This window comes from Loxodonta africana, chromosome 7 (genome assembly GCF_030014295.1).
Source record: "Loxodonta africana isolate mLoxAfr1 chromosome 7, mLoxAfr1.hap2, whole genome shotgun sequence".
NCBI classification, from domain to species: Eukaryota; Metazoa; Chordata; class Mammalia; order Proboscidea; family Elephantidae; genus Loxodonta; species Loxodonta africana.
The window spans coordinates 28080703-28091087 of record NC_087348.1 but is presented as its reverse complement, the minus strand read 5'-3'; positions in this window follow the sequence as shown (position 1 = coordinate 28091087).

The following is a 10385-nucleotide window of genomic DNA, read 5'->3' as shown; positions in this document are numbered from 1 at the left end:
TTTTATAGTTTTCTTTGTATAGGTCTTTTACATCCTTGGTAAGATTTATTCCTAAGTATTTTATCTTCTTGGGGGCTACTGTGAATGGTATTGATTTGGTTATTTCCTCTTCGGTGTTCTTTTTGTTGATGTAGAGGAATCCAAGTGATTTTTGTATGTTTATTTTATATTGTGAGACTCTTCCAAACTCTTCTATTAGTTTCAGTAGTTTTCTGGAGGATTCCTTAGGGTTTTCCATGTATACGATCATGTCGTCTGCAAATAGTGATAGCTTTACTTCCTCCTTGCCAATCTGGATACCCTTTATTTCTTTGTCTAGCCTAATTGCCCTGGCTAGGACTTCAAGTACGATGTTGAATAAGAGCGGTGATAAAGGGCATCCTTGTCTGGTTCCCGTTCTCAAGGGAAATGCTTTCAGGTTCTCTCCATTTAGAGTGATATTGGCCGTTGGCTTTGCATAGATGCCCTTTAATATGTTGAGGAATTTTCCTTCAATTCCTGTTTTGGTTAGAGTTTTTATCATAAATGGGTGTTGAACTTTGTCAAATGCCTTTTCTGCATCTATTGATAAGATCATGTGGTTTTTATCTTTTCTTTTATTTATGTGATGGATTACATTAATGGTTTTTCTAATATTAAACCAGCCTTGCATACCTGGTATAAATCCCACTTGATCAGGGTGTATTATTTTTTTGATGTGTTGTTGGATTCTACTGGCTAGAATTTTGTTGAGGATTTTTGCATCTATGTTCATGAGCGATATAGGTCTAAAATTTTCTTTTTTTGTAATGTCTTTACCTGGTTTTGGTATCAGGGAGATGGTAGCTTCATAGAATGAGTTGAGTAGTATTCCGTCTTTTTCTATACTTTGAAATACCTTCAATAGTAATGGTGTTAAGTCTTCTCTGAAGGTTTGGTAGAACTCTGCAGTGAAGCCATCTGGGCCAGGACTTTTTTTTGTTGGAAGTTTTTTGATTACCATTTCAATCTCTTTTTTTGTTATGGGTCTATTTAGTTGTTCTACTTCTGAATGTGTTAGTTTAGGTAGGTAGTATTGTTCCAAGAATTTATCCATTTCTTCTAGGTTTTGAAATTTCTTAGAGTACAATTTTATGTAGTAATCTGATATGATTCTTTTGATTTCATTTGGTTCTGTTGTGATGTGGTCCTTCTCGTTTCTTATTCGGGTTATTTGTTTCCTTTCCTGTTTTTCTTTAGTCAGTCTAGCCAGTGGTTTATCAATTTTGTTAATTTTTTCAAAGAACCAGCTTTTGGCTTTGTTAATTCTTTCAATTGTTTTTCTGTTCTCTAATTCATTTAGTTCAGCTCTAATTTTTATTATTTGTTTTCTTCTGGTAGCTGATGGGTTGTTTTGTTGCTCACTTTCTATTTGTTCAAGTTGTCAGGACAGTTCTCTGATTTTGGCTCTTTCTTCTTTTTGTATGTGTGCATTTATCGATATAAATTGGCCTCTGAGCACTGCTTTTGCTGTGTCCCAGAGGTTTTGATAGGAAGTATTTTCATTCTCGTTGCTTTCTAAGAATTTCCTTATTCCCTCCTTGATGTCTTCTATAACGCAGTCTTTTTTCAGGAGGGTATTGTTCATTTTCCAAGTATTTGATTTCTTTTCCCTAGTTTTTCTGTTATTGATTTCTAGCTTCATTGCCTTGTGGTCTGAGAAGATGCTTTGTAATATTTCGATGTTTTGGATTCTGGAAAGATTTGTTTTATGACCTAATATGTGGTCTATTCTAGAGAATGTTCCATGTGCACTAGAAAAAAAAGTATATTTTGCAGCAGTTGGGTGGAGAGTTCTGTATAAGTCAATGAGGTCAAGTTGGTTGATTGTTGTAAGTAGGTCTTCCGCATCTCTATTGAACTTCTTACTGGATGTCCTGTCCTTCTCCGAAAGTGGTGTGTTGAAGTCTCCTACTATACATGTGGAGGTGTTTACCTCACTTTTCAATTCTGTTAAAATTTGATTTATGTATCTTGCAGCCCTGTGATTAGGTGCGTAAATATTTAATATGGTTATGTCTTCCTGATCAATTGTCCCTTTTATCATTATATAGTGTCCTTCTTTATCCTTTGTGGCGGATTTAAGTCTAAAGTCTATTTTGTCAGAAATTAATATTGCTACTCCTCTTCTTTTTTGCTTATTGTTTGCTTGATATATTTTTTTCCATCCTTTGAGTTTTAGTTTGTTTGTGTCTCTAAGTCTAAGGTGTGTCTCTTGTAGGCAGCATATAGATGGATCGTGTTTTTTTATCCAGTCCATGACTCTCTGTCTCTTTATTGGTGCATTTAGTCTATTTACATTCAGCGTAATTATAGATAAGTAAGTTTTTAGTGCTGTCATTTTGATGCCTTTTCATGTGTGTTGTTGCCCATTTCATTTTTCCACATGCTTTTTTGTGCTGAGACATTTTTCTTAGTAGCTTGTGAGATCCTCATTTTCATAATGTTTAACTTTGTGTTTATTGAGTCATTACGTTTTTCTTGGCTTTTTTCTTGAGTTATGGAATTGATATTCCTTTTTGTGGTTACCTTTTTATTTACCCCTATTTTTCTAAGTAAAAACCTAACTTGTATCCTTCTATATTGCCTTGTATCACTCTCCGTCTGGCAGTTCAATGCCTCCTATATTTAGTCCCTCTTATTGATTATTGTGATCGTTTATCTATTGATTTCTATGATTTCCTGCTGTGTGTATTATTGTGTTTATTTATTTATTTTTTAGAATTAGTCTTAATTTGTTTGTTTTTGTGCTTTCCCTATTTGAGTTGCTTTGATATCAGGACGTTCTGTTTTGTGACCTTGTATTGTGTTGGTACCTGATATTATTGGTCATCCGGCCAAAGAATCTCCTTTAGCATTTCTTGCAGTCTTGGTTTAGTTTTTGCAAATTCTCTAAACTGGTGTTTATCTGTAAATATCTTAATTTCTCCTTCATATTTCAGAGAGAGTTTTGCTGGACATATGATCCTTGGCTGGCAGTTTTTCTCCTTCAGTGCTCTGTATACGTCATCCCATTCCCTTCTTGCCTGCATGGTTTTTGCTGAGTAGTCTGAACTTATTCTTATTGATTCTCCCTTGAAGGAAACCTTTCTTTTCTCCCTGGCTGCTTTTAAAATTTTCTGTTTGTCTTTGGTTTTGGCAAGTTTGATGATAATATGTCTTGGTGTTTTTCTTTTTGGATCAATCTTAAATGGGGTTCGATGAGCATCTTGGATAGATATCCTTTCATCTTTCATGATGTCAGGGAAGTTTTGTGTCAGTTCTTCAACTATTTTCTCTGTGTTTTCTGTCCCCCCTCCCTGTTCTGGACTCCAATCACTCGCAAGTTATCCTTCTTGATAGAGTCCCACATGATTCTTAGGGTTTCTTCATTTTTTTTAATTCTTTTATCTGATTTTTTTTCAGCTATGTTGGTGTTGTTTCCCTGGTCCTCCAGAAGTCCCAGTCTACATTCTAATTGCTCGAGTCTGCTCCTCTGACTTTCTATTGCGTTGTCTAATTCTGTAATTTTATTGTTAATCTTTTGGATTTCTACATGTTGTCTCTCTATGGATTCTTGCAACTTGTTAATTTTTCCACTATGTTCTTGAATAATCTTTTTAAGTTCTTCAACAGTTTTATCGGTGTGTTCCTTGGCTTTTTCTGCATTTATCCTAATTTCATTTGTGATATCTTTAAGCATTCTGTAAATTAGTTTTTTATATTCTGTATCTGATAATTCCAGGATTGTATCTTCATTTGGGAAAGATTTTGATTCTTTTGTTTGGGGGGTTGTAGAAGCTGTCATGGTCTGCTTCTTTATGTGGTTTTATATGGACTGCTGTCTCCGAGCCATCACTGGGAAACTAGATTTTCCAAGTAGTCGGCTGGTACGCTGGCTCCTGGTTCTGAAAACGGTCGCTGTCTGCCCGTATTTGTTTGTTTTCCGTCTCTAAGTCTGTGCTTGTTGTTCAGAGTTCGTAGATTGTTATGTATGTGATCGATTCCCTTGTTTTTCTGAGTGTTTGTTGCAAGAGGAATCCGCAGTAGCGTCCACCTAGCCCACCATCTTGGCCCTGCTCCAATGTCATTTTTTAATGTGATAGAGAAACAAATCACCAACTTCATATGGAAGGGAAAGAAGCCTCGGATAAGCAAAGCATTACTGAAAAAGAAGAAGAAAGTGGGAGGCCTCACTCTGCCTGATTTCAGAACCTATTATACAGCCACAGTAGTCAAAACAGCCTGGTATTGGTACAACAGGCACATAGACCAGTGGAACAGAATTGAGAACCCAGATATAAATCCATCCACATACGAGCAGCTGATATTTGACAAAGGCTCAGAGTCAGTTAATTGGGGAAAAGATAGTTTTTTTTTAACAAATGGTGCTGGCATAACTGGATATCCATTTGCAAAAAAATGAAACAGGACCCATACCTCACACCAAGCACAAAAACTAACTCCAAGTGGATCAAAGACCTAAACATAAAGACTAAAACTATAAAGTTCATGGAAGAAAAAATAAGGACAACCTTAGGAGCCCTAATACAAGGCATAAACAGAATACAGAACATTACCAAAAATGATGAAGAGAAACCAGATAACTGGGAGCTCCTAAAAATCAAACACCTATGCTCATCTAAAGACTTCACCAAAAGAGTCAAAAGACCACCTACAGACTGGGAAAGAATTTTCAGCTATGACATCTCCGACCAGCGCCTGATCTCTAAAATCTATATGATTCTGTCAAAACTCAACCACAAAAAGACAAACAACCCAATCAAGAAGTGGGCAAAGGATATGAACACACACTTCACTAAAGAAGGTATTCAGGCAGCTAACAGATACATGAGAAAATGCTCTCGATCATTAGCCATTCGAGAAAAGCAAATTAAAACTGCGATGAGATTCCATCTCACTCCAACAAGGCTGGCATTAATCCAAAAAACACAAAATAATAAATGTTGGAGAGGCTGCGGAGAGATTGGAACTCTTATACACTGCTGGTGGGAATGTAAAATGGTACAACCACTTTGGAAATCTATCTGGCGTTATCTTAAACAGTTAGAAATAGAACTACCATACAACCCAGAAATCCCACTCCTCGAAATATACCCTAGAGAAGCAAGAGCCTTCGCACAAACAGATATATGCACACCCATGTTTATTGCAGCTCTGTTTACCATAGCAAAAAGCTAGAAGCAACCAAGGTGTCCATCAACGGATGAATGGGTAAATAAATTGTGGTATATTCACACAATGGAATAGTACGCATCGATAAAGAACAGTGACGAATCTGTGAAACATTTCATAACATGGAGGAACCTGCAAGGCATTATGCTGAGCGAAATTAGTCAGAGGCAAAAGGACAAATATTGTATAAGACCACTATTATAAGATCTTGAGAAATAGTATAAACTGGGAAGAACTCATACTTTTGTGGTTATGAGGAGGGGAGGGAGGGAGGGAAGGAGAGGGTATTTTACTGATTAATTAGTAGATAAGAACTGCCTTAGGTGAAGGGAAAGACAACACTCAATACATGGAAGGTCAGCTCAATTGGACTGGACCAAAAGCCAAGAAGTTTCTGGGATAAAATGAATGCTTCAAAGGTCAGCGGAGCAAGGGTGGGGGTTTGGGGACCATGGTTTAAGGGGACTTCTAAGACAATTGGCAAAATAATTCTATTATGAAAACATTCTGCATCCCACTTTGAAATGTGGCGTCTGGGGTCTTAAATGCTAACAAGTGGCCATCTAAGATGCACCAATTGGTCTCAACCCACCTGGAGCAAAGGAGAATGAAGAACACCAAGGTCACAGGACAACTAAGAGCCCAAGAGGCAGAAAGGGCCACATGAACCAGAGACCTTCATCATCCTGAGACCAGAAGAACTAGTTGGTGCCCGGCCACAATCGATGACTGCCCTGACAGGGAGCACAACAGAGAACCCCTGAGGGAGCAGGAGATCAGTGGGATGCAGACCCCAAATTCTCATAAAAAGACCATACTTAATGGTCTGACTGAGACTAGAGGAATCCTGGCAGTCATGGTCCCCAGACCTTCTGTTGGCCCAGGACAGGAACCATCCCCGAAGACAACTCATCAGACATGAAAGGGACTGGACAGTGGGTAGGAGAGAGATGCTGATGAAGAGTAAGCTAATTATATCAGGTGGACACTTGAAACTGTGTTGGCATCTCCTGTCTGGAGGGGGGATGGGAGGATAGAGAGAGTTGGAAGCTGGCAAAATTGTCACGAAAGGAGAGACTGGAAGGGCTGACTCATTAGGGGGAGAGCAAGTGGGAGTAAGGAGTAAGATGTATATAAACTTATATGTGACAGACTGACTTGATTTATAAACATTCACTTGAAGCTCAGTAAAATTTAATAAAAAAATAATAAATAAATAACAGTGAAAAAGTCTTCACTCTAGGTACATTGCTTTCAAATTATATTTAAAATAAATATATCAAAAAAAGCATATTTAGTTAATATAGGAATGAGATTTTTGTTACCAAACTGCAGGGAAAATATCAGATGCATCTCAGCCTTTTGCTCTTGCCTTCTTCAGTTCTATACAGCAGTGAGCAGCAAGGGCCACTTCTCTAAATGCACAGGGTCTGGGGGCTCCTGGAGAACCTGTGCCGATGGTATTAGAAGAAGCATGTAAAGGCACTGAGGGAGCTGAGCGTAATCCCACTGGCATTCCCTGTGGTAATTCTTGCAAAGGCTAGTGAAAATGAGCTCTTTTTATTGGTGTTGCAGTTGTTGTTTAACTTGCTTATTGCTTTGGCTTTTCAAATGTGATTTTAAATTCTTTAAAATTGCTTCAAATATATGATGTTAAATATTTGTATAAGTTTTAAGGCCAATGACAAAAAAAGCTTAAAAAAAAAAAGCCTTATTTCTTTCTATGCAAGGAATAAACTGTAATGCAATCATATTAAATTTACTAAGAGTCTTTCTTTGCTTCTATTTCCAAGGCTGATAATTTATTTATATCAATGTTATTCTCCTTTTTTCATGCAACAAAGGTCAAACTTAATGCACTTGTGTTTTTTTTTTCTTTTTTTATGCACTATATACATCCTATTTTTTTTTTTTTTTTATATATACATCCTATTAGGTCTGAGGGTGGACATTTGTGACTGAGTAGTAGAATTCATGCCTTCCACGTAAGAGATACTGGTTTGATTCCTGGCCGATGCACCTCATACACAGCCACAGCCCGTTTCTTAATGGAGGCCCCTATGTTGCTATGATGCCTAACAGATTTCAGTGAATCTTTCAAATTAACATGGACTAGAAGAAAAGCCTGGTGGTCTACGGCTGAAAATCCGCCATTGAAACCCTATGAATCACAATGATGGGGTAACCAATCATGGGGTTGGCTCAGAGCCAGGCAGCATACCACCCATTGTGTGCTGGGACTGACTGGATGGCAGCTCAAAACAAGAAATTGAAGGATATTTGTCACAATACAATAGCATCCATTTTAGGGAAAATATATAATTTTAAACTGGAAGCAAATTTTCAAAATAATTTTCTAAAATGCATGAGCTCGCGTGCTGAGATATCTTTTTTTTTTAATTTTGAATCTGGAAGATCCCAATTTTGAGATGTATCAAATCTGTAGAAAATAATTACTAAGACATGGGAAAAAGAATATTAAAAACTCTGTGGAAACAAACTGAGTTTAGCAAACATGATATGGTTATGTAAAAATTTTGAGTAGCTAATAAAATATTTTCAGCATTTTTTAAGAATGGTTGGCTATTAACAGTCCATGCTAAAGAATCACCTTGGGTTGTCACATTTTGGATCCCATTACTCTTTTCCTCTTCCCTTCCAGTCACAGTGGTTTGTACCAGGAATGGATCTTGACTTAGGACAGATTCTCCATAGAATGGCCAATGATCTAAATTTCTCTACTACGCTACTCAACTATAAGCATGCTTATTCAACTTTCCTCTCTGGAATTCTGACTAGGTAACCTGATCAGCTGGAGGGAGGAAGGAGAAGTTTGTAGAACTCATAGAAGGAGAACTCTTGTCTTAAAAACCAAAGACACATGTAAGCAGATATTTTGAGGAAAAAGAGAGGTAAGAGAAAAAAGATGAATCATGGAGAAGCTCAGAGAATACAAGAGATGACACATCAGTACTCCCAGCATCCTGAGGCACTGATAATTTCTAGTTTCCCCCTAGATCCATAAGGGCTGTTATGATTAATATGCTTTTGCAAAAATAAAATGATCGGTGCTCTCTTTTTAATAACTAAATAAAACCTACTTAAACCCAGTACCTGATTCATTATCTCCAAAATAACAATTGTAATTTTATTATGACATGCAAGAAGTAAAATAATTAAATGCATTCACCATACTTTCATGATGAAGTGCAAATAAAGAGATGAACATTTACCAGAAAAGGTGTAGAGAACTCTACAATAAATGGTCGGCATAAATACAATGTCAGGTTGCTTGGGATGAAGAATGAGATAAGAAACTTTGGTAACCTAATCCAAAATAAAACCAAACCTGCTACCCTTGAGATGATTCTGACTCATAGCAACCCTCCAGAAAAGAGCAGAACTGCACTATAGGGTTTTCAAAGCTGCAAGCTTTACTTAAGCCGACTGCACATTTTTCTCCTGTGGAGAGGCTGAGGGATGGAACTGCTGACCTTTCAGTTAGCATGCATGCTTTTATCCACTGTGCCACCAGGGCTCCATGAGCACTAACGATAGGAATAGAAAGTCTTGAATTTTCAATTTTAGGACCCAGCTGAATTGTTAAGGGAAATAGAGGAGTCACTACTCACAATACATTGAATAAAAATCCCTCTTTAAATTTGAAGACAGGTTTCTATTGACTGGTCTTCTAATTCACTAATCCTATCATCCCACCTGCAAGCAGAAACTTTCAAGTAATATTTAAAAGCGACAAAATGAAAAGCTCTTTGGAAATCTCTAAATGTGTGGGAAGGGTTTGTATGTTTTGGGGGATAACTTGCAGGTAATCAGGCAGTATGATATAAGCCACATATTTTCTCCTAAAAAAAGAAAACCTCTCCATCCCTGAACTGGCATATGCACATGGTAGAGGCAGATTAGTGAGGTAGTGTGTACCTGTCTGCTGGAACTCTGGGAGCAGACGGAGGAAAGGAGCCCACAGTTCATTATGTAGACTTTCACTTAATCCTTGTATATACAGCTGCACACTTCCTTATTTCCCCCCACAGGTGTATCAGAAACTTTGTAGCTCAAATCCTATCCACTATTGATTTTCAAAGAATGTTGCCCTTGAGTCAATTCTAATTCATGGTAACCTCATGGGTTCCAGAGAAGAACTGCTTTTCACAGGGTTTTCAACAGTTGTGATCTTTTGGAAGTAGATTGCCAGGTTTTACTCTGGATGTATCTGAACCTCCAATCTTTTGGTTAATAGCTCAGCATTTAACTATTTGAACCATACAAGGACTTCCACCTATGTCTATAAAAATGATTATTTCTTAGTGGAAGAAATAAGAAACAATTCATAGTGATCACCTTTTTACAAAAGAATAAGAAATGGATAATTAGATTTTTTTGCATTTTGTACATTTTTGAAATGTTTGGATTTTCAAAGCTTATGCATGCATTATTTCATATTTCCATGTAAATAGAGGCATCTAGATGGTGAAATTATGTACTGTGTTTTCATCTTTTTATGTCTTTGTATAAGAGAAAAATAAACCATAAGTTCATATTTTAATAAAAGAACAGCATTTTCTGTTAAACACGGTGAGCTAGCCATAAAAATTTATTTCCTCTCTAAGCTCTCATTAAAATACAAGTGAAAAAGGATTTTGCATATTAGTCCACAATGACCACACACACACACACAAAAACAAAAACCCAGGAAATACCTCTTGCTGTGAGAGTGTCACACATTTTTCAAAGCATAGTGGTAGGTAACGGACTTAATAGAATTGAGAAAGTTATAACAATCTGAGGAAGGATAGTAAAAAAAAGCAAGTTAGCTCACCTGGGAAGTTCCTGAGATGTTACAAGCTTGAAGCACCAATTATCACAGAATGTAGGGGTGAAATTTACCCTGGATTACTGGAGGATTATTTTATTTTCTAGGCTATACAGGCCATGTCAGAGTTATGAGCATCGGACTTACATACAACCAGTAGTTATGAACCAAACCCATAAAGCCTACTATATTAAAATCTTGAGATACACACTATCATATGTGGGCACTATTGTGCGATGAATATCAAAACATGCTTATTGTTAATGTATGATTCTGTTAAAGATGTTTTAGTGTGTCTGAAAGAGTTCCTTTTATGTTTTTTTACATGTAGAAAAGTATCCTGTACATTATATAATAAGAC